Below are 26361 nucleotides of genomic sequence, written 5' to 3' on the forward strand. Positions count from 1 at the left end.
GCTTGGGCCTGTGTCTTCATCCATTCAGGCTGCTATAACAAATACCATAGACTTACAAATAACAGAAATTTGTTTCTCATAGTTTTAGAGACAGGGAAGTCCAAGATCAAGGAACAGCAGATTTGATGTCTGGTGAGAGCCTGCTTCCTGATTCATAGACTGTTATCTTTCTGCTGTGACCTCACACAGGAGAAAGAGAGAGCACAAGCAAGCGCTCATCTTAAAAGGCCACGAATTCTATTATGGGGATGGAACCCTTATGGCCACATCTAAACCCAATTACTTCCCAAAGGGCCCACCCCCAAATACCATCACATTGGGAGGATAGGGCTTCAACATATGAATTTTAGGGGGATTCAAGCATTCAGTCTGTAGCATTCTGCTCCTGATGGCCCAAATTAATTTCTTTTTTTTCTTTTTTAACATCTTTATTGGAGTATAACTGTTTTACAATGGTGTGTTAGTTTCTGCTTTACAACAAAGTGAATCAGTTATACATATACATATGTTCCCATATCTCTTGCATCACCCTCCCTCCCACCCTCCCTATCCCACCCCTCTAGGTGGTCACAAAGCAGAGAGGTGATCTCCCTGTGCTCTGTGGCAGCTTCCCACTAGCTATCTAATTTACATTTGGTAGTGTATATATGTCCATGCCACTCTCTCACTTCATCACAGCTTACCCTTCCCCCTCCCCATATCCTCAAGCCCATGCTCTAGTAGGTCTGTGTTTTATTCGCGTCCTACCACTAATCTCTTCATGACATTTTTTTTCTTAGATACCATATATATGTGTGAGTATATGGTATTTGTTTTTCTCCTTCTGACTTATTTCACTCTGTGTGACAGACTCCAGGTCTATCCACCTCATTACAAATAACTCAGTTTCATTTCTTTCTATGGCTGAGTAATATTCCATTGTATATATGTGACACATCTTTATCCATTCATCTGTTGATGGACACTTAGGTTGCTTCCATGTCCTGGCTATCGTAAATAGAGCTGCAATGAACATTTTGGTACATGGCTCTTTTTGAATTATGGTTTTCTCAGGGTATATGCCCAGTAGTGGGATTGCGCAGTCATATGGTAGTTCTGTTTGTAGTTTTTTAAGGAACCTCCATACTGTTCTCCATAATGGCTGTATCAATTTACATTCCCACCAGCAGTGCAAGAGTGTTCCCTTTTCTCCACACCCTCTCCAGTATTTATTGTTTCTAGATTTTTCTGCTGATGGCCATTCTGACTGGTGTGTTGTTTTCTTTTTTTTTTTTTTTTTTGCGGTATGCAGGCCCCTCACTGTTGTGGTCTCTCCTGTTGTGGAGCACAAGCTCCAGATGTGCAGGCTCAGCGGCCATGGCTCACAGGCCTAGCCGCTCCGTGGCATGTGGGATCTTCCCAGACCTGGGCACAAACCTGTGTCCCCTGCATCAGCAGGCAGACTCGAAACCACTGCACCACCAGGGAAGCCCTCATTGTAGTTTTGATTTGCATTTCTCTAATGATTAATGATGTTGAGCATTCTTTCATGTGTTTGTTGGCAATCTGTATATCTTCTTTGGAGAAATGTCTATTTAGTTCTTCTGCCCATTTTTGGATTGGGTTGTTTGTTTTTTTGTGATTGAGCTGCATGAGTTGCTTATAAATTTTGGATATTAATCCTTTGTCAGTTGCTTCATTTGAAACTATTTTCTCCCATTCTAAGGGTTGTCTTTAGGTCTTGTTTATGGTATCATTTGCTGTGTAAAAGCTTTTAAGTTTCATTAGGTCCCATTTGTTTATTTTTGTTTTTATTTCCATTTCTCTAGGAGATGGGTCAAAAAGGATCTTGCTGTGATTTATGTCATAGAGTGTTCTGCCTATGTTTTCCTCTAAGAGTTTGATAGTGTCTGGCCTTACATTTAGGTCTTTAACCCATTTTGAGTTTATTTTTGTGTATGGTGTTAGGAAGTGCTCTAACTTCATTCTTTTACATGTAGCTGTCCCAGTTTTCCCAGCACCACTTATTGAATAGGCTGTCTTTTCTCCACTGTATATTCTTGCCTCCTTTATCAAAGATAAGGTGACCATATGTGCATGGATTTATCTCTAGGCTTTCTGTCCTATTGCATTGCTCTATATTTCTGTTTTTGTGCCAGTACCATACTGTCTGATTACTGTAGCTTTGTAGTATAGTCTGCAGTCAGGGAGCCTGATTCTTCCAGCTCCATTTTTCTTTCTCAAAATTGCTTTGTCTATTCAGGGTCTTTTGTGTTTCCATATATATTCTTTTTTTTTTTTTTTTTTTTTTTTTTTTTTGCGGTACGCGGGCCTCTCACTGTTGTGGCCTCTCCCGTTGCGGAGCACAGGCTACGGACGCACAGGCTCAGCGGCCATGGCTCACGGGCCCAGCCGCTCCGCGGCATATGGGATCTTCCCGGACCGGGGCACGAACCCGTGTCTCCTGCATCGGCAGGCGGATTCTCAACCGCTGCGCCACCAGGGAAGCCCTGTGTTTCCATATAAATTGTAAAATTTTTTGTTCTAGTTCTGTGAAAAATGCCATTGGTAGTTTGATAGGGATGGCATTGAATCTGTAGATTGCTTTGGGTTGTATAGTCATTTTCACCATGTTGATTCTTCCAATCCAAGAACATGGTATATTTCTCTTTCAGTTTGTATCATCTTTAATTTCTTTCATCAGTGTCATAGTTTTCTGCATACAGGTCTTTTGTCTCCTTAGGTAGGTTTATTCCTAGGTATTTTATTATTTTATTTGCAATGGTAAATGGGAGTGTTTCTTTAATTTCTCTTTTAGATTTCTCATGTTTAGTGTATAGGAATGCAAGAGATTTCTGTGCATTAATTTTGTATCCAGCTACTTTACCAAATTCATTGATTAGCTCTAGTAGTTTTCTGGTAGTACCCTTAGAATTCTCTATGTATAGTATCATGTCATCTGCAAACAGTGACAGCTTTACTTCATCTTTTCCTATTTGGATTCCTTTTATTTCTTCTTTTTCTCTGCTTTCTGTGGCTAGTACTTCCAAAACTAGGTTGAATAAGAGTGGTGAGAGTGGGCAACCTTGTCTTGTTCCTGATCTTAGTGGAAATGGTTTCAGTTTTTCACCATTGAGAACAATACTGGCTGTGGGTTTGTCATATATGGCCTTTATTATGTTGAGGAAAGTTTGCCCTATGCCTACTTTCTGCCGGGTTTGTATCATAAATGGGTGTTGAATTTTGTCAGAAGCTTTCTCTGCATCTATTGAGATGATCTTATGGTTTTTCTTCTTCAGTTTATTGATATACTGTATCACGTTGATTGATTGGCATATATGGAAGAATCCTTGCATTCCTGGAATAAACCCCACTTGATCATGGTGTATGATCCTTTTAATGTGCTGTTGGATTCTGTTTGATAGTATTTTGTTGAGGATTTTTGCATCTATGTTCATCAGTGATATTGGCCTGTAGTTTTCTTTCTTTGTGACGTCTTTGTCTGGTTTTAGTATCAGGGTGATGGTGGCCTCATTGAATGAGTTTGGGAGTGTTCCTGCCTCTGCTATCTTTTGGAAGAGTTTGAGAAGGATAGGTGTTAGCTCTTCTCTAAATGTTTGATAGAATTTGCCTGTGAAGCCATCTGGTCCTGGGGTTTTTTTTGTTGGAAACTTTTGAATCACAGTTTCAATTTCAGTGCTTGTGACTGGTCTGTTCATATTTTCTATTTCTTCCTGTTTCAGTCTCGGCAGCTTGTGCATTTCTAAGAATTTGTCCATTTCTTCCAGGTTGTCCATTTTATTGGCATACAGTTGCTTGTAGTAATCTCTAATCTTCTGTATTTCTGCATTGTCAGTTGTTACAGCTCCTTTTTCACTTCTAAATCTATTGATTTGAGTCTTCTCCCTTTTTTTCTTGATGAGTCTGGCTAATGGTTTATCAATTTTATTTATCTTCTCAAAGAACCAGCTTTTAGTTTTATTGATCTTTGCTATTGTTTCCTTCATTTCTTTTTCATTTATTTCTGATCTGATCTTTATGATATCTTTCCTTCTGCTAAATTTGGGGGTTTTTTGTTCTTCTTTCTCTAATTGCTTTAGATGCAAAGTTAGGTTGTTTATTCGAGATGTTTCCTGTTTCTGAAGGTATGATTGTATTGCTATAAATTTCCCTCTTAGAACTGCTTTTGCTGTATCCCATAGGTTTTGGGTCATTGTGTCTCTATTGTCATTTGTTTCTAAGTAGTTTTTGATTTCTTCAGTGATCACCTCATTATTAAGTAGTGTATTGTTTAGCCTCCATGTGTCTGTATTTTTTACAGATCTTTTCCTGTAATTGATATCTAGTCTCATAGCGTTGTGGTCGGAAAAGATACTTGATACGATTTCAATTTTCTTAAATTTACCAAGGCTAGATTTGTGACCCAAGATATGATCTATCCTGGAGAAAGTTCCATGAGCACTTGAGAAATATGTGTATTCTGTTGTTTTTGGATGGAATGTCCTATAAATATCAATTAACTCTATCTTGTGTAATGTATCATTTAAAGTTTGTGTTTCCTTATTTATTTTCATTTTGGATGATCTGTCCATTGGTGAAAGTGGGGTTTTAAAGTCCCCTACTATGATTGTGTTACTGTCGATTTCCCCTTTTATGGCTGTTAGTATTTGCCTTATGTATTGAGGTGCTCCTATGTTGGGTGCATAAATATTTACAATTGTTATATATTCTTCATGGATCAATCCCTTGATCATTATGTAGTGTCCTTCTTTGTCTCTTGTAATAGTTTTTATTTTAAAGTCTATTTTGTCTGATATGAGAATTGCTACTCCAGTTTTCTTCTGATTTCCATTTGCATGGAATGTCTTTTTCCATCCTCTCACTTTCAGTCTGTATGTGTCCCTAGGTGTGAAGTGGGTTTCTTTTGGGCAGCATATATATGGGTCTTGTTTTTGTATCCATTCAGCCAGTCTGTATCTTTTTGTGGGAGCATTTAATCCATTTACATTTAAGGTAATTATTGATATGTATGTTCCTCTTACCTATTACATAATTGTTTTGTGTTTGTTCTTGTAGGCCTTTTCCTTCTCTTGTGTTTCTTGCCTAGTGAAGTTCCTTTAGCATTTGTTGTAAAGCTGGTTTGGTGGTGTTGAACTCTCTCAGCTTTTGCTTATCTGTAAAGGTTTTAATTTCTCCATCAAATCTGAATGAGATCCTTGCTGGGTAAAGTAATCTTGGTTGTAGGTTTTTTTTCCTTCATCACTTTAAATATGTCCTGCCACTCCCTTCTGGCTTGTAGAGTTTCTGCTGAAAGATCAGATGTTAATCTTATGGGGATTCCCTTGTGTGTTATTTGTTGTTTTTCCCTTGCTGCTTTTAATATGTTTTCTTTGTATTTAATTTTTGACAGTTTGATTATTTTGTGTCTTGGCATGTTTATCCTTGGGTTTATCCTGTATGGCACTCTCTGTGCTTCCTGGATTTGATTGACTATTTCCTTTCCCATATTAAGGAAGTTTTCAACTGTAATCTCTTCAAATATTTTCTTAGTCCCTTTCTTTTTCTCTTCTTCTTCTGGGACCCCTATAATTCGAATGTTGGTGCATTTAATGTTGTCCCAGAGGTCTCTGAGACTGTCCTCAGTTCTTTTCATTCTTTTTTCTTTATTCTGCTCTGCAGTAGTTATTTCCACTATTTTATCTTCCAGGTCACTTATCCGTCCTTCTGCCTCAGTTATTCTGCTATTGATCCCATCTAGAGTATTTTTCATTACATTTATTGTGTTGCTCATCATTGCTTGCTTCCTCTTTATTTCTTCTAGGTTCTTGTTAACTGTTTCTTGCAATTTGTCTATTCTATTTCCAAGATTTTGAATCATCTTTACTATCATTATTCTGAATTCTTTTTCAGGTAGACTGCCTATTTCCTCTTCATTTGCTAGGTCTGGTGTGTTTTTATCTTGCTCCTTCATCTGCTGTGTGTTTTTCTATCTTCTCATTTTGCTTATCTTTCTGTGTTTGGGGCCTCCTTTTTGCAGGCTGCAGGTTCGTAGTTCCCGTTGTTTTTGGTGGCTGTCCCCAGTGGCTAAGGTTGGTTCAGTGGGTTGAGTAGGTTTCCTGGTTGGGGGGAATAGTGCCTCTGTTCTGGTGGATGAGGCTGGATCTTGTCTTTCTGGTGGGCAGGTCCACATCTGGTAGTGTGTTTGGGGATGTTGGTAGCCTTATTATGATTTTAGGCAGCCTCTCTGCTAATGGATGGGGCTGTAGTCCTGTCTTGCTATTTGTTGGGCATAGGGTGTCCAACACTGTTCTTTACTGGTCCTTGAGTAAAGCTGGGTCTTGGTGTTGAGATGGAGATCTCTGGGAGATTTTTGCCGTTTGATATTGCGTGGAGCTGGGAGGTCTCTTGTGGACCAGTGTCCTGAGGTTGGTTCTCCCACCTCAGAGACACAGCCCTGACACCTGGCTGGAGCGCCAAGAGCCTTTAATCCACATAGCTCAAAGTAAAAGGGAGAGAAAATAGAAAGGAAAGAAAGGAAGGAAGGAAGGAAGGAGGGAAGGAGGGAGGGAGGAAAGGAAGAAAGGAAGAGAGGAAGGAAGAAAGGAAGGAAGAAAGCAAGAAAGGACAGAAGGAAGGATGAGAGGAAGAAAGGGAGGAAGGACGAGAGGAAGGAAGGGAGGAAGAAAGGGAGGAAGGAAGGGAGGAAGAAAGGAAGGAAGGAAGGAAGGGAGGAAGGAAGAAAGGAAGGAAGGAGGGAAGAAAGGAAGAAAGAAAGGAAGAAGACAAACTAAAGTAGGGTAAAATATAGTTATTAAAATAAAAAATAATTATTAAAAAGAAAAATTTCTATTAAAAATAAACGTGTCGGTCTAACCCTAGGACAAATGGTGAAAGCAAAGCTATACAGACAAAATCTCACACAGCAGCACACACATACACACTCACAAAAAGAAAAAAAGGGGAAAATAATAGTATATCTTGCTCCCAAAGTCTACCTTCTCACCTTGGGATATTTCGCTGTCTATTCAGGTTTTCCACGGATGCAGGGCACTTCAAGTTGATTGTGGAGCTTTAATCTGCTGCTTCTGAGGCTGCTGGGAGAGACCTCCCCCTCTCCTCTTTGTTCGCACAACTCCTGGGGTTCAGCTTTGGAGTTGGCCCCGCCTTTGTGTGTAGGTTGTCCGAGGGCGTCTGCCCTTCCCTCAGACGGGACGGGGTTAAAGGAGCAGCTGATTTGGGGGCTCTGGCACAGGCTGGGGGGAGGGAGGGGCACGGATGCAGGTTGTGACACTGGACCGGCCCGAGGCGCGCTGCGCGTTCTCCCGGGGAAGCTGTCCCTGGATCCGGGGAACCCGGCAGTGGCGGGCTGCACAGCCTCCCATGAGGGGAGGTGTGGAGAGTGATCTGTGTTCACACACAGGCCTCTTGGTGGCGGCAGCAGCAACCCTAGCGTCCCACACCCATGTCTGCTGTCCGCGCCAACAGCGGCGGCTCGCACCCGTTTCTGGAGCTCCTTTACGCGGTGCCCTTAATCCCCTCTCCTCGCGCCCCAGGAAGCAAAGAGGCAAGAAAAAGTCTCCTGTCTCTTCGGCATCTCCGCGCCGGTTTCCGCCCAAATTAATTTCTTCTCACATGTAAAAAATACTAATTCATCCCAGCAGCCCCCAAAGTCTTAACTGGTTTCAGCAGCAACTCCAAAATCTCATCTGAATATCATCTAAATTGGATATAGATGAGACTAGAGATATGATTCATCCTGAGGCGGAACTTCTCTCCAGCTGTGAACCTCTGAAATCAGATAAGCTAGGTGCTTTCAAAATCAGTGGTGGGATAGCCTCATTCCAAAAGGGAGAAATAGGAAAGAAGAAAGGGGTGATGGGTCGCAAGCAAGTTCAAAACCTAACAGAGCAAATGCCATAAGATACTAAGCTTTGAGAATAATCCTCTTTGGTTTGATGCTCAGCTATCCAGATTCACTGGACGGTAGTCCCACCTATTAGACCCACTGGGATGGTGGCATCCACTCCATGGCTTAGTGGGACACCCCATCTCTTTGGCCTGGCAGAGCCCTGCCCATGCAAATCTTTGCAAGGATCCTGCCTAGATGGCTCTGCTGGGTAGCAGTCCTGTCCTTTGAAACCAAGGTGGAGGCAGCCTTGCCTCTTGGGGCTGTGGTGGGAATAGTGATCTTGAATCACCTTCGGAGTCCTTTTCTTGCAGGATAATACATGTTTTCAGCCTTCTTTCATTCCATCACACTTTCTGTTTCCTTTAATCCTAGCAGGCAGTGTTAATGTTGGCATAGTCTTATCCCGATTCCTGGTTTCTGTTGAGGTGGCTGTTTAAATCCATGGTTCTCCCCCACACTAATCTCTATTGAATAATCGGTCAGTTTCACCTTTGGTGTTCTCTTCTGAACACATTTTTCTCATTTTTTGCTATATGGACAGTCTGAAAAATTTCCAATTCTTTTGTTTAACAATTCCTCATTCAATTCATTTCTCTCTTCTTACATGTTACTATTATAAGCAGACAGGAGTAACCAAGCTATTCCATCAACACTTTACTTAGAATTCTCTTCAGCAAAAATCCAGCTGTAGAAAAGAAATTGTAGAGCCCACTATGCAGGCTTCCACATCGACCCTGGCTGTAGGCTTCTTTAAAATACTATGCCTGTTTTGGAAAAGTTAATATTATACCAATAGCTATAGAAAACCAAGAATGCTTTAAGAGCCTTGTAAATACATCAACTTAATAATAATTATTAAGCTTTTCCAGGGCTATTTTAGGATTGTTGCAACATTCATTATCCTTCCTTTGAAAATATCAAACTCTGAAACAACAGCATAATGGTTTTGCAAAGATTTATTTCTTAGATTAAATGGTGAGGGCTCTTCTCCCCTTGAGCATGTTTTGAAATTGTTCCTTTGTAGCTTGTAAATGTATGTCCATATTGAAATATCATGCAAATCAAAGAAAAATATATGTCTTACTAAAGCAGGAATGGTTATAAAATAACTCTTTATATATACCATCAAATAAAAGAGGGTACTGTTTGGGTGTATGTTTGTATGTTATGTGACTTTTTTGTGCCAAATCAGCAAATGTGTTATGAAAAAATTAAAAGTTCACCATTTGAATAATTAGGTTTAAAAAAATTTTTTTTTGATATGGACCATTTTTAAAGTCTTTATTGAATTTGTTACAATATTGCTTCTATTTTATATTTTGGTTTTTTGGCTGGGAGGTATGTAGGATCTTAACTCCCCAACCAAGGATCAAACCTGCCCCCTGCATTGGAAGGCAAAGTCTTAACCACTGGACTGCCAGGGGAGTCCCCTGAATAATTGTTTTTGATAAAGTAATACCATTAAGATGTTCCTTAATATAGTAATTTAGAGAAACAAAGTAAAAAATATATTCCCCAAACAAAACAACAATGCTCATGTAATAGGTATGGGAAATTTAGAATGTTTTCGATTTCCCACATGAATAGCAGACATTGGGAAAGGAATGTCATGCAAATCCTATGCAGTATGCAATGTGGTTATCCTAAATTGATTATGCCACCCTTCTAAGAACAGTGGGCTCTTTTGCGTCTACTTCTTCATCTTTGACCTTGGTACTTTACTGTAAAGGCATTCAGCAACTGCTCCTACGTGATGGCAGAAATACCTGGTTTGGCAAGTTTGTACTTTATGAAATGTGATATGGCATCAATCATCATTAACCCAAATATCTCCATCACATACAGGGCCTGACCCCATCACAACTGGTTTCCCGTTTGAAAATCCTTCACTTTGTGGAGGTTTTGCTGATAACAATGCTCAGGATTATCTCTAGGCAATGGAAACTGACAAAAGATGAATTATCTGTCACTCAGGAGGATGCCCTGACCATGGAAACAATCAAGTACAACTGTCCATTATTATTATTTTTTCCCCTTGGCTTTCTTTATTTCTTGGATTAGTTTCCTGCTCATCATCTGCTTTAAAGGCCTATTGAAAACCTCAAGAGAAATAAGAAGTAGAGGACTCCCAATGAAATTATTCCTGGTTGTTAGCAAATGCAATCCTTTCCTCTTTGTTGCCCAAATAATACTTTGAATCATAGCACATTAGTTTATGTGCTTAAAAGTACACATATACTGTGTGTGAATATCATATTTCATTAGCTATTAAATGTCTGGACAGATTGTAAGTTTGTGGTTAGGAATCACTGGCTTTATTCTCCTTCTAAAAAGTATTGGATAATTATTAATGTGATATCAATAACTGAAGATGGCTACATGTTAGATGAAAAATATTTTATCATTTAGAATTGACCAGAAGGGTTATTTTAATATATATATTTTTCTCACTAAGCACTGATTCTAGGCTATTTTACAAAGGAACTGTGATATCTGAAACCACTTCCTCTTTGTCAAGAACGTACAAAGCAACATCATAGCTGACATATTTTTCTTTTTGGCAGTTCGAGATGTTTCAGGGGAGTTAGTTTGGTGATGGGTGAGAAGATCAAATCAGTAAGTGATTGTTGTAACTTTATCTGTGTATGTGCAAGGAGAACTATTTGAAAATTTAATCACCAGGCAGGATGTTAAATGGTTTTGGAAAGGCCAATGCATTCTGAAGTGTTAAGAGAATTGTAAGGAGAAAGACTTCTTAAAAGATTTATGTCTAGATTAAGGTGTCAAACTCAGTTGCCAATAGGGGCCAGGAAGGTAATATAAGTTAAGTAGGGTACAAACAAGCTTTGTTTACACCTTAAAAATGCAGCAACAGAATTATAACTTCATGTAACCATACGAGTGAATCTCGCAAACAAGATGTTAAGCAAAAGAAGACATATATAATAATATATTCTGAATAATTCTATTTTCATAAAGTTAAAAAAGGCAAAGTAATTCTATGGCATGAGAAGTTAAGATAGTAGTTTTCTTGGGGGAATAGTGACTGGATGGACAGAAGCACAAAGGAGCTCTTGGGGTGCTGATAATGCTGGTTGTAAAGATGAATTCAATTTATAAAAATGTTCATATAGCTGTGTACTTATGATTTGTGTCTTCTTCTGTTTATATGTTTTACTTCAATAAAATGTTTAAAAAATATGTCCCCAGCAGTCTTCAAATCCACAAAAATATTTGCCAATCATTTTTTTTTTTTTTTTTTGGTGAAATTTGTGGCCTAAAGGTCTAACATTCTAATTCTGGCTTTTGATAGAGGCGTGAGCACAGAGAGCAGTTTTCTTGCCATAAGGAAAATAATTTAGTACATTATGTTGGTAAATGGTGACTGGTACTTGGCCTCAGTATCAAGAGAAATAATAAGGAGAGGACCCTGAGAACTGGAGGGGCCATGCCTTTCTACAGAGGGCATCTGCTTTAATATTTCAGCAGGTTGGTGCCATATGGGTATGTGTGCTGAGGGCTACAGGTTTTCTAATTAAGCCAGGAATCTTGACTTTATTTGAAAATGTCCAGTTTTCAGTTTTGGGTAATCTTATGCACTGCGACACTAGAAGAAGCACTAGGTCAGGTCTGACCTCCAGTTTGATCCCTTTGGCTTAGAAGGGTAGGTTGATTTCTGGGGACTCTGGGTCTATCTCTGGACAGGTGTTAAAATAATTTAAGAAAGAAACATAAAGATAAATAGAGGCAGGAAGAAACATACATATACTTTTTGTTTAATTGAATTTTGCATGTGATTTATGCCAGTGTTAATGATAGTTTGTTCATTTTAACCTCTAGGAGTTTAGAAAATGGGTGTGACTTCTGTGTTCTGGCATCTCAAATTTGAAGAATAGTGGAATCTCTGGCCCTCTTCATTTTCCAAGCTGTTTTAAACATGTTTTCTCTTTGATTTTCCCCAATGCACATTTATTGGTTGCTTACAATATTGTCGGCACTGTGCTAAGCATTCAAGATTCAGCTTCTCGCTTAGTGCTCGGCTACAGTGATGGTTAGCAATTTGCGGGTGAGGAAACTGAAGTTTGCCTAAATTTATAACAAGTTAGTGATAATTAGGATTCAAACCAGATCTATAGAGCTTGAACTCTTAACCACCAAGTCCATCACTAATCACTAACCTTATCACTGTATCTAGAGATATGTAAATCAAAAATTTTCAAGCCTATATTACACATAAGGAAATTGAAGCACAAATCCTTTAAATGACTTGACAGAACTGACATTGCCATTAGTGAGAGACGTTTGATACAGGCCTCTTGTTCTTGTTCTTATACTCTTTCCTTTGTACCCTGAAGGTCATCCAGAAAGTTAATTTCATTTTTGCAGTTTCCCCTAATAGTAGATTCTTTCCTGTCACATATCAGTAAAATTATCCTTTATTTGTGGGTATAATCTAAATAAAATCAACTTAATCTTAGAAGATAAGATGTACCCCAAACAAGAAGTGCACTGATGTCTGATGTGCATCCTGAATTAACGTTCTTGATGCGGAGGATAACAACTGATGGTGCATCTTCTCTCAGCTAGTGAATTCAAAAGCCAGGCATTCATCCAAGTATGCCGATGTTTAGCCTTGTGTAGACAAAACCTCTGAGTGACTGATACAATTTTCACTTTGAATTACATTCTTTGGTGGCTGACAGAGAGAATATCAGGAAAATAAATGAGTGACTTTAAAAATAATTATTTCAATCTTGACCAGTAGCAGCCCCAGTTGAGTGGGGAAAATTTATGTGTTATGACTCGACTTATTAACCTTATATTGTGCTTATTTAAATTTTATTTGGTCCTTTTGAATTTTCTAGTTTTCTTCCATTGAACAATGATTAAAGTTCACAGGTCTGTTTACTAGATGGGATTTAAGCAATCTCAACACTCAAAACAAAACTTAGTTTTGTCCTTTCCTCCTTTTCCTATTTAATCTAGTCAGGAAATCATAAAATATTTAAAGCAGTGCTTGAAATCCAAGAGTTGTAGAATTGTCTCTTGAAATAGGATGGAATACATCAAACAAAGCATTTTATTTGTTGCCTTGCTTCCTAAATGTTTACAGTAAAAAGAGATTTACAGGTTTATTGTGTTTTTGCTAAATTCATTAGGCCTTCTATTCAGTCTGTTAATTGTGTCCTCCTGTCATGTGGTCCTAATGAAAAGAATCCATTTTTAACCAGCACTCTCCATTGTGGCCCTGTGGCTACCATGGACATGAAATAGATTGTTCTGGCATTGTATGTTGTACCTATTTACAGCACATTAGGTAACACCTGGGCATTAAAATCTTACAGTGCAATAGGTTTTTATTTTTAAAGATCACCAGCAGTACCATTTTCCCTTCACATTAGTTTCTTGCCATTTATGGTGTATGACCAGGCAAGCAATAATTATCAGCACTGGTCTTAGGTTGGCAGTTAGATGAAATTTTTCACTAACATATATTATAGAGTATTATATAATATATAATATACACATATAGCAAGTAGAAAAGTACTAGAATCTTCACAACATAAAAACAGATAAGCTTGTCTTAGTCTATTTTTATTAAATCGTAAATGTATATTATTCTCCTAGAAGGTATCTCAAATATATATATGTATAGTTGTATTTCTATTCAATATTTGTGCATGCTTATTAGCTGTTGACTTTAAAAAAAACACACAACATAAAAGCTGTGAGTCATTTATTCAGTGCCTTACTGAGGACTATACCTGGGGAGGCAGCCTCTCAGATAACTCTGATAAACTGTTCCAAAGAGGTAAGGAGGGAATCAGTACATATATGATTTGGTGAAAGGGGTACATGCAACCAAGCACACATCTCAGTAGGAGGTTGCTGCTAGTCACAAGGAACGGATATCTCAGTTAATGGATTTAGTGCTTTTCTAAGTATGGGAAGATACAATACTCCACGTTCAGAAAAAATTTGTCCTAAAAATATATATCTCTCTGAAGCCCTGTTCATCTTTCTTTTGCAGAGCCCACAATTCCTAGACAATTATTTAATCTTCAGATTTATATTCAGTTGGCACACAGTGACAGACATTGTTAACCACTACTTTTCTGAGATTGATTCTCGGTTAGAATTCTCAGTTCTTAACATCAATATTTCTACATATTTTAAACTAGTTACTTATTTCCTTCTGTTTTAGAAATAGAAATAACTTTCCTATTCAAGGCTACTATTCTCCTCCCATGGTCTTGAGTCTGTCAGCTTTAAACTCCATTAGGCCCCAAAACTCCATTTGGCCATGCTAAGATTGCCTCTCATACTGTCACAAAAGCACTCGTACCAGGATTTAAGGCAATCCAAAAGAAATCCTTGTGCTTTGGTAAGTCTATGAGTCCATAGCTTTGACACCAGCCAGAGCACAATTTTAGGAAGCCCCAGAGTGCCACATGCTTTTGGGAAGATTCTCACTTTCTATCCCCATCACCTGCCACACCACCTTCCTTAGTGTTACACAGTGTTGAGGAGACCAATCCCAAGAAGCAACAAGTTGATTCCTCACGTTCCCTGAGAAACCATCAGGATTAATTTCATCGTGCCCTACATTGGGCACGAAAGCAAGTCCAAGCCTCATGGGACATCCATCATGATTTTGACTCCACAGGGCTCTGTGTGTTCTCTAATCTGAATTAGTGTCCCTCCTTTTCCCATTTGCCCACACTCTTCCACTTCACTCTCTACCAAATTCCCTATATCTTTTGCTCTTAACATTTCATCGCCTTTTGGTCTGAATAAAGCCCAGATATCCTCTCAGAAAAAAAACTCTCTGAACGGTGACATCTTTTTCGTCTGTATTCCATGGGGACCAGAAGTGAACTGGATGTTCTCACTTCTCATTGTGTCTTTCAGACTCCTGTCTCTTTTTCTGTCAAAACCTCCAGTTTGTTTGAAGCATATGACTATGCATCCTCTACACTTTTTGAACATTAATCTGCAAAACTACCAGTTATACCTTCTCATTCCCTAGAGATTTTAGTAATTGATTTCACTTTGTTATTTTTCTTAGTATCTTAAACATCCAGATAAGCACTCTGTCTAACACCCTGGACCCTCAGTTCCTTGACTGCTTTATCTTCAATGATTGTGTCTTCCACTCATCCTCAACCTTAGTCATCCCTTAGTCATATTCTGAACTTGTCATTACAAAGAACTGAAATTTCCACAAAATCTTGATTTCAGGGGTTACACTTCATGACAGTCAAAAATTTCTGGCTACTTATTTCATCATTTGCCCTACAACTATTTTTACCCCATAAGTACTTCTGACATGCCACCTTTTTAATCTATCAATAGAACTTCATAAAACTTCTCTTCTTATCCAGATTACATTGTACTGTTTATATTTATCTTCATAGTAGTCTCTTGAATTCATTTCAACTTCCTTGTCTCTTTTTCTACTTTGCCTGGTAGATGCCAACACTGGGTAAGTCCCTTTTGCAGGCGTATGTGTACAATTGCAGCCAAACACAGCTGGAGGGAAAATGCAAATAGACTCATTAGTTTAATTTTGAAATCATAATCACAAGCCTTATGTGTTTCCTTAGGACTACCTAGCTCTCCTACTCCATTTCCTTAATCAATTCACCTCATTCTTTCAAAATATTATTTCACATCTTTCCCTCTTTCCTTAGGGTTTCAATATCCCTTTCACTTTCTCACTCTGAGTTGATGACTCTCCTCTTAAAGCACAAAGAAGATAGAAATAATCAGAAGATCATTTTCTTACCATAAAATCTACTCATGCCATGCATCTGGACATATAGTTATTGCCTATCTACCTTTTACTGTAGATGAACTCTACATTTGTGCATTGGATTCTAGTGCTTATTGCATATCAAATTCAGTATGTCCAAACTAAAAATTCTATCATTGCTTTCCTCACCATCCCCACCCTCACATGCTAATTTCTCAGATTTCCTCATTTTAGAAAATAGCACCATCATTTACCCAGGGGCTTTGCAAATGACTAGGAATCTTCCTTGAGTTCTCTCTTTTCCTCTTCCTCCATTGCCTAGTCATCCCAAATCCTTTCAGTTACACTTTTAAAATATATCCAAACTTTGTTACATTCTATCTCCACTGCTACTCTCCTAACAAATACATGGTAAGCTAACAGTAATTTATGGGGCAGACAACAGATTTTGTCCATTCCACTTCTTTTCCCCCAATAACAAAAATTATCTTTAAAAAACATAATTAAAACAAATCTTTTGCTCATGATCTTTGAATGGCTTTTCAGTGTATTCAGAATAAATGCAGTGTCTTTATTATAGCTCATGTGTTTGTCCCTATGTGTGCTGGACCCTACCTACCTTCCTCCTCATTTTCTGCTGTTCTCATTCTTGCTCACACCTTTCCAGCCCCGAGGGCCTTCCTGCTGTCCTTTGACCCTGGCAAACTCCTTTTTTCCTCTGGACCTTTGAACTTGCTTTTTTCTGCCTTGAACATCCCTATTCATTTCCAATCTTTTAATACCTTCACTATTTTCTAGAGTCTTCAAAGATCACAGAGAGGATAGTTTTTCTTTCTTTCTTTCTTTTTTTTTTTTCAGTATCTAGGGAATGTAGTTATTTAGTTCATGAGACCAGATTTCTTTCAGGGGTTCCCCCATCTTGCTGCACATTAAAATCCTTCATGGAATTTTTTTTAAACATGCAGAATTCTAGGCTCTACCTTAGGCCTGCTGATTCATTACCTTCAAAGGTAGGTCTGTGGATCTATACTTAAACATTTCCTCCAGGATGTGTTTCTTCTTCAGCCAGTTTGTGGGCTAGCATATGGTAGTCTAAAGCATTCTCTTATGATGGTGTCACATGTCTTGCTTTTAATTCCCTCTTACCATTTTTTTTTTATACTTCTCCTTCCAACAAATATTCTCCTTGAAGATAAAAAAGCCAATAAAATAGGATGTAAGGCTAAAGGTCTTTCTAATATTCCTTAACAATAAGCCATTCACCAACTTCAGCAAACACCTTCTCTTTTGTAGCAGCATGAGAACTGAAAAATATTTGTCATAATGCATTTCAAAAATCTCAGCTTCTGTGATTTTTTTTCTTTATAACTGATGTAACACATCATTTGTGTGCATGAAACTTACATATTTTATATATTACTCTTAAAAATCTAAGTTTGAATGTTTCCCTGTTTTGCTACATCTGTTTCTTCAGTTAGATGTGTTTCTTCTTTTAACTTCACCAGTATAATTTGGTTTTCATAATTTTTTGGTCGTATGTATCCCCTAATTCTCTCTAACATTTTAGAATGTCAGGCCATGCTTCTTTGATTTTTAAAAAAATCTTTTTTGCCTCAATTGAGGAAAATGTTTTCAACTTTTCTGCATTTAGGAACTCCTTTATAACATCAATATACTTAATACTCTTCATGTTGTAATAGTTATATTTTTACTATCTGTTTGTTGAGAAAATCCAATATGTCTGTGTGCTCATGGATCCAATTGCTCTATGCCCTTCAGGGGTCTCTTAGAAACTGGGGAATGAGACACATTGCTGGTATTATGAAGAGAACATGTTAAAATAATTGAAACTTGCCAGTTCCCTTTGTTGTTCATAGGTTTCCCCAAAATCATGAAAACGGAAATATCATTTTCTGTATGTGACTTAGTACCTGTTGTCCCCAGTCAAAATGTTGCAAAGGTCTGGGAAAGAGAAAAAGAACCATGTTCAAGTTTAAGGGATTTCTTCTAGCATCCTTCATCCTCTTTAATGGAATCTTTAAAACTGGTCCTCTTTGGCTATCTAGATGGAAGAAATAAGGTAAAGATAGAACAGCTGGTAGGACTTGTCAAAGGGCAGGTCTTTAGTTTGCTTACCTATATAGCTACATCAAATAAAGGATGTAGAAAAAAGAGAGGCATCAGCCATGGGCACACTAGAGAAGGCTAGTCTTGGCCTAGTCTGCTTATCACATAGACGTAGGAGTGAATAATTAGTATGGGCTTGTGACTTTTAAAACATGATAACACTGCCCACAAATATTTGTAGTCCAAGAAATGTCCCACACAATAACTTACTAGCTTACTAAATATGGCTGCCACATTTTCTGGCTGACACAACCCTCTTCTTCCTGGCTTCTTTCCATCTAGACATGGCATTATGACTCTTGTTTTTCCTCAATGAGATATAAGTGGCTGTCAGCAGAGGGAGTTCCCTGGAATGCTCTTAAATTTCTGATAAAATATTCAGCTGGCATGCCCCTTTACCCCTGGTCCTTTCACCTCTTCCTCCCTGAAACAAGATATATTACGTGAAGTTTAGCAGTCATCTTATAATTATGAGGCCCCAAACTAGTGGGCTAAAAATGGAAGAGCAAAAATTAGAAAGCTTTTGGTTTTTTGTTGAAAAGAGGAACCAATGCCAGCCATTGTCAACCTTCAGACTTCTAGTAATGTATGAATAATGAATCTCTATTAGTTTAAACTACTCTTTGTTGGATTTTCTGTTACTTGGAGAACATATTCCTAAAGGATGCAGTCCTCCTCCCCTACAGTGGATGGAGCAAGGAAGGGAGGGGATGGGAAAAGAAGAGTCTGGTAAAAGTTAGTCTGTCTCTGTAGAAACTCTGGCCCATAATTTGGAGATAAAGTTCTGATAGTATCTTATTTTTCCAAACTAAATTCTTAAGAATGAAAATAATCACTGTATCTTTGAGTTTATTCCCTGTAGCACATAGTACAATGCCCTGAAGTACTCTCTCCCTTTCTCTTTGTTCTTCCTGTCTAGATTAGAAAAAGAACCTATTGATAATAGATTCTGCATGCTAGGTATTATAATAGAGATATAAAGATGATAAAGGTAGCCCCTGCCTAAGGGAATTTCACGCCTTAGTAGGAGAGACAAACTAAAGAGTGAACATACATTATATGTGATTATACATGTGTAAACAGAGAAATATTGGAGAAGAAAGGAGCTATATCTGATGATGACTGGGCAAGGGAGGAGAATTATAATGATTTCCAGTTTTATTTTTTGTTTTTTTTTTTCAATAAGTTATAAGGTTAAGAAAAGTTCTTTTCGTAAAGTATGTATAAGACTATTTTTGGTGTCTTCATGAATCTGGAGAAACTACTAAAGAACTCAAGGTTACAATCAAATCTATTTGACAAAGGAAATAATGTACATAGCTTTCATTAATATAATTTCTGAAGCATTCCAATCTTTTTTCTATGTGTGTATATGTGTTACAAAATTCATATCATACTGTATCATATGGTATGAATTGTTTTGTAAACTGCCTGTTAATTAAGCTGTCTTTCATTAACATGATTTCATAACAAAACATAGATATCTACCTATTATCATTCATGACTGTAGACCATTCCATAATATGAACATATGAAAAATTTATTTTAAAAAACTTCATTTATCGGGACTTACCTGGTGGCTCAGTGGTTGAGAATCTGCCTGCTAATGCAGGGGACACGGGTTTGAGCCCTGGTCTGGGAAGATCCCACATGCCGGGGAGCAACTAGGCCCGTGAGCCACAACTACTGAGCCTGTGCGTCTGGAGCCTCTGCTCGGCAACGAGAGGCTGCGATAATGAGAGGCCCGCGCACCGCAGTGAAGAGTGGCTCCCACTTGCCACAACTAGAGAAACCCCTTGCACAGAAATGAAGACCCAACACAGCCAAAAATAAATAAATAAATAAATAAATAAAAAAAACCCTTCATTTCTCATATAATTACATTGTTTACAATTATTTGAACGAAACATGTTTTTATCTAAAAAATATACTTTTACCCAATCATTTCACTAGAGTTTGGGAAGAAAAGAATTTATAGCAGTCTTATGACCAATCCACTGTCTCCTAGAGATGTTCAGGGAGAAAGAATAACTGCATTAATTTTCCTGGCAAACATGAAAATGGTAATAACCTCCTGGCAAACACACTAATGACCTCCTGGTAAACATACAAACGATCTGATAAATCCACTAATGCTATTAACTAGCAGAAGGATAACGGTAACTTCTTATCCATGAAAGAATCTTTAGCAGGAAAACAACTATTCTGTTGAAGTTGCTTATTGTAAATACACTTGCAATTTATAGATTTATGGGGCATGGCTAGCTGGGGAAGGTCACATAAGCTGTGTAATTATTGTAAGATAGCCCACAGAGCTTCCTCTGTGTGAGCCATGTGTCTGCATATATTGCTCAAATGCTTCATCTGTTAACCTGGAGGCAAATGTTGTCCTATTGTGGGAGAAGAAAGTCCTTTTTTATTGAAAGCTCTATCAGAAGGTCTCAGACTCATCCAAGGGAAGAATTCTTTGCCTGTATCATTTAAATCATTGGTGAAGTTTGATATTGCATAAAACCTATGATTTATGTAGTTGGATTTGACAGTACGATCCTTTGTGTCAGCACAGATAAATTCCAGAAGTGGAATTTCTGTGTGAAGGGGAATGTACTATTTTAGGAACTGTGGACCATATAAGTAGTCTATGGAGCAGTCTGAACTTGGTAGGGTCAAATTACCTTTTTCTGTGCTCTCTCAGATCTCCTTTTTCTATTCCTTAGGGGCATCTTGCACAGTTCCCCTAGCTTTCTTCTTACATTCAGCTGTTTATAAATAAGCCCAATAGATTCAAGTCCGGTTTAACGGTCCAATTGCATATTCAATTTACTGCACATCTTCTCTCCTCCTAGTTCCAATGGGGCTTGGGGGATTTGGAGTAGGGATGGAACAAAGTCTGCTCCAAATATAGTCATTCCTTTTCTATTTTCCCTTTTATGTCTCTCTTCTTTTCCAGCTAGTAGAATGGGAAGTTATATAAAAATTAAAAAACAGAGAGAAAACTGTTTCTTATAAGTTTTTGTTTAGGTCACCTCTTGACATCTGCTGGCTGTTGCTTCTCCGGAGACAGGCATTCATATGCTGGCTCTCTTGGGGAGCTTGTGTGATCTTAGTAGGTGATCTCCTCAGTGTGCAGTTTCCTTGACATGGGAGATCTGCTCCATTGATAACTCTGTCAAACACGATGTTTCAAGCTTTGTTACTTTCTGTAATGTCCACTTTCTCCAAGACAGAAGTGGTTGGCTTACAGACCACTCCATCCTGCTCCTTGTTCTGTCCTACTTTCTCTCTCAACTTCTCATTTCCTCTCCTGCCCAGATACTCCTGTGTGAGATCATTTAATCTACTACATAATAAGATCTCCAACTAATGAATGAGGTGCCAGTCTCTTTAATTGATTCTCTCAGAACTTCATTATTTGGCTTTAGGGGAGGAGCAAGACATAGCTCTCTAGATAGACTAAACACTCAAGATACCCTCTCTTTCCCTGGCTGCTGTATTTATCAACCAGGAAGAGAGTGAAGCTTGTATGAAGGATAATACTTAATGCTTAATTCTTTTAAAAAAATTTTATTGGAGTATAGCTGATTTATAGTGTTGTGTTAGTTTCAGGTGTACACCAAAGTGAATCAGTTACATACATATATATCCATTCTTTTTCAGATTCTTTTCCCATATAGGTTATCACAGAATATTAAGTATTAGAAAGGAGTATCTGCCCTACCAACTGTTTTGTATTGGATACGTTTTGCTTTCAATTTTGTGTCCTGCTTCAATTCTTTAGATAACAGGGAAATCTCATTTAAAGTCCTATTATATACACGTGAATAAACTGTCTTCCCAAAAGGTACTACCAATCTATACATCTAACAGTGCTTATGAGAATTGCGGACCAACAGTGAATACTATCATTTATATAAATTTTACTCATCAGATACGTCTAGAGCTTCCTTTATTGATGTTTCAATCAGAATTTCTTTATAGTTAGGTTGAATTTTTAAATATATGTTTATTGATCACTTGTATTCTTATGTAAACAGAATATGCTTGGAGTTTTGCTTATTTTTCTAATGGGTTATTCATATTTTGATTACTTGTAGACATTCTATTTATATTGAAGATATTGAATATTTGATTGCCATGTAGGCTGTGTGTTTTCTTTCAAAGTTTGGTCTTTGCCTTTATTTATTACTTATTAATTAATACTAATTAGTAATTAATCACATTATTAATGACATTTTTGCTTTATATATACTTTGAATTTTTACATAGTCAAAACTATCAGACTTTATGATTTATTATTTGAAATAAGTAACTAAAAATCATGTTTTGTTCTCATACATTTATGATTTCTTTTTATTATCGAAATGTTTAATACATTTTGAATTTATTTTGGAACGAAGTGTGATATGAGAATCTACCATTATATTTTTTGATCTTCTCAATAACATTTATTATTTTAAATTCACCTTTCCTCACTGACATAAGGAATTATTTTATACATTTATTTGTTTCATTTATCTAAGTTTTAATATATATGATAAGGCTTCTTATGTTATTTTTACTTTCAAAGGTTTATAATAACTATTCTCAAGCATCTTCATTTCATGATGAATAGTTTAATACCTTTTATAATTTTCTCATTCCAGAAAATCTCTCACTCTTCTCTCTCTCTCTCATCCTTTTTCTCTCTTTCTCCCCACCCTCCTCTGTCTCTCCCTCCCTCTCCCTTCCTCTCTTTCTCTCTTTCTCTCAATTATGACCACCATCAGTCTGTTTTATTGATGTGTTCAAATAAGTTCTAGGGGCATATTTCTTGATTTCTTAATTTCTAGTCTTTAATAAATAATCTTTCTTTACTTTTCATATGATTGTTGCATTGTTCTTTTTCTAACATACTGTATTTAATGCTTAGCTCAATTGTTTTTATTCCTATTTTCTTTAAGTACAAAGCATGCAACACTAACTTTGGCTGTAATTTTAGAGTTTGATGAATAATCATTCTATTGTTATTAATTTCTCAGTAGCTAATAATTTTGGCTTTATTTTCTTTTTACCAAAGTATATAAAAATTTTTAAAACTGCCTGGTCTTTTAACAAATCATTCATCTGATATTAGTATCACTTTGTGGTCAGAGTAATGTATGGCCTGTAGTATGAGTTCTTGTCAGGGATTTTATTTTCTTCAGCACCAGGTCTACTTGTTATTTTTTCCATTATAGGTGGTTTATATTCCTTTATCACATTTTTAACTTCCTTATAATCTTGTTATATTTCATCAGTTTCCATTTTCTCCTCATCCTATTGTCTTTTCAATTGAGCAAGTTATTTTCTCATGATTTTCTCTCTGATGTATAGTTAGTTACATCTTTCAAAATCAGAAATTACTTTTAGGAAGTTTCTTTTAGTATATAGTAGCTTTTTCAAAGGTATGTCTTTTGTCTAGTTCTTTTAAATGCTGTCTTTAAATACAGAGTCTAAATGCCCAGTTTTCGGTCAGTTCAGGATTTGGGTTTCATGGTCAGTGGCAAGATGCTGGGACAAGTAATAAATATTTTCCTACTCTCCCTCAGGTGATCTGTTTCATGTAGGAAACTGTGGTATTCCATAAATTGGAGAAGGATTTCTTTTCTCAGACATACATTCTTTAAAATAAATAATGATCCTTCCTAAATTTTCTTATTAGTTGTCTGACAGTCTTACTTTAAGTTGTTGTTGAGAAAATTTCCCTTTTTTTGTTAGGTAAGCAGAAGTATGAGAACTACTCCTAGCAAAAATTTTGACAACTTCCATAATCATTATTACTCGTGGTTTGCCACAAAGACCATTCACGTTTGTATTTTAGCACCTTGCATAGTGCTCAGCATATAGCATGTCCTTAATAAACATTTAATGAATAAATTATCCCTAATTGCAGAGAAATAAAGTAGAAGTCAAATTATTTTGGTGAACTAAGAGTTTAATATTTTTAAATTATACTGCAGGTGAATTAAGAAATTAAGCAGATGGTCAAGGAGCAATATACACTTAGACATTTGTTTTTTAGGTACTAGGATTACCCAAGGAAATAAAATTTCCAGTAATATTAATAATTTTACCTGTTCCTAATTTAATCTTTGTGCTGCTACCTACAAGATTTTTAGAGCTTGGATGTAATACCTGTCTCTTCATTTGAGCATTTCTTTGTGCCATGGACATATTTGTAGTCTAGTAATAAATAGTGACATAGATGAAAAAACAATTAAATGAAGTAGATTTTTTCTACAAAAATGTTTCATTTCCTCTTAGTATTTCAAAAGCATATGTTTGTCCCTTTCTGCTAAGGGGCTAAATGTGGGTTGATCTGTGTAGAGATTATGGTTCAAAATAAGGATAATGAAATCAGGGACTAACTCCCAAGCAGAAGTACCCGTTAGAAATGACCAAAGACATAAAAAAAGAGTGGTGTATATTGAGAATTCAGACAAAGCCAACTACCCATGAAAGTAGAAGGAGTAGGATATCTTAAATACATGGTTTATTTATTTTTTAGCCAGATCTGGGCTTGAAGCTGAGCATCTCCTTAGTCAGGTGGTACTTCTCTTATTGTCCTAAGAAAACATTATGCACCTTACACTGTGCTGGTTACTGTGGATTTCTGAAATGCAAATATTAATCTTGGCTAGGAGACTCATTCAATGAGTTGGAGCATGAAGATTTGATATCATGAAATTCTAATAAAGTAAGTATTGGAAATGTGACCAGAAAGATGAAACCAAATCATTATGTGAGACCCTGAATTCTTTCCACCCTTCTCATAAGTGGTATTTTCAAAGCTTCTTCTGAGTTCTTGAGTATACAGATACTTGACCTGAGTTTGAGGGAAAGGGGTTGTAAGAAATATTTACTTCCCTTTATTTTTATTTTTTCCTTTCCTAGCAGAGCAGAAGATAGAAAAAAGAGAAATTGGAACAGGAAAATAAGAAAGAGGGATGGTCAAGCATCATAGAATAATGACAATGTGGACTTTTAAGATCAAAACTATTTAATAATATGTTTTAATTATTATTTTGCATTTCTTCCATGTAAATACCTTTTATCTCTCAAAACCTTTGTATGTAAGGCACATGAAAGTTTTCTTTGGGTTGTTTTTATGGAAACACAATAAAAGAATAGTGTTTCAAGTTTGGGTCAATACTGGGATAGAGATAAAAGAGAGTGAAAGAGCAGAGAACAAAAGTTCAGCACAAAAGTCAAAGACAAAAAGGGAAACCAGAATTGACCAGGACTTTATGAACCTAACAAATTGACAGAAAGTTTATGGATGAAACTGTGCTTTCTGCACCTTACAGAAGGTAATGTCTTATCTAGATCTTAAACTGGGAAGAAACCACAGCTGATATCTAGATTACACAATAGGGAATAGAATAAATTGTGTGGTACACAAAATAAGTCAACTGGGAAAATAAAATGAACAAATAATGAGAGTTTATGTAATGAAGGTGATGGGACCTTAGGTGCGGTTTAAATGGTGGATCAGACAATAGTAGGTAGCACAGAATTGCACTCGAAATGTGAATAACATAGAGGCATCTCTAATTTCTATAGAAAATGTCACAATTCAGACAAATAAGTGATATATCAGGTTTGAAATATACAATAAAATGTAGACTTGATTTATGGGCATTTAAAGTCAGTTCCTACCTAGGGAATATGATTTGAAGAGTGTCAGAATCATTCTTATCTTCCTGTCATGGGGAAGTCAAATTCTAGTTAGAGATTAAAAATTATTATCAGATCATATAAATGACATCCCTGTCCCCTGTCTTTAGAGCTGATTGAGAAATGGATGCAAGAGTTAGAGACATGGAGAGCAGAGTAGGTCTTACTGATGTAATTGTGGCCCAGTGTTGTTACTGAGTCCCAGCTTGTACTGCTTGCCACAGGACAGGCCAATAAATTGTGAGATGAGTTGTTGGGGCAAGGAATAGCCACTTTATTTGGAAATGTGGCAGGCCCAGAAGATGGTGGACTAGAGTCACAAACAACCATCTTGCCTGAGTTAGAATTCAGGCTTCTTTTATACTAAAAGGGGAGGGAGTGAAGTAAAACATTTCCTGGTTCTGGTCAGCCTCAGGATGGGATGTGTTAATTTCTTCTTGCCTGCAGTCATTCACAGGTGGGCCTGGTCAGAATGTTTCCTGTGAGCCAAACAAAGGTATTTTAGCTTAAGGCTCATTACCTGGGGTCAGGGTTCCCAGAGATGGGCCATTATGTGTAATTTAAGCTTATAGGCAACATCCCTTTAGTGATTAACTTGTAATAGAATACAAAGATTCTCCCCCATTACAGTACGAGGGAGGTGGACCTGGTACTACTCCTCATCTTCTTGTTCCAAGACTTTGAAGAGAACTTTGGGTCTGCAGAACAAGGACAGGTCACCCTTCTACCTGCCTAGGGAGAAGAGGGCAGAAGGTGCCTAAAATCCTTTGTGTTTAGGGCTCGTGACAGGTTAGCTCAACCCACTTGAGAAATGTGGAATGGTCCCTATGACCAATCCCTCAGATGTCCCATTCTACTCCCATGGAGAGGAGTTGGGGGCAAGCAAGAAGTCAGG

Source organism: Kogia breviceps, chromosome 6, assembly GCF_026419965.1.
Source record: "Kogia breviceps isolate mKogBre1 chromosome 6, mKogBre1 haplotype 1, whole genome shotgun sequence".
Classification (NCBI taxonomy): domain Eukaryota; kingdom Metazoa; phylum Chordata; class Mammalia; order Artiodactyla; family Physeteridae; genus Kogia; species Kogia breviceps.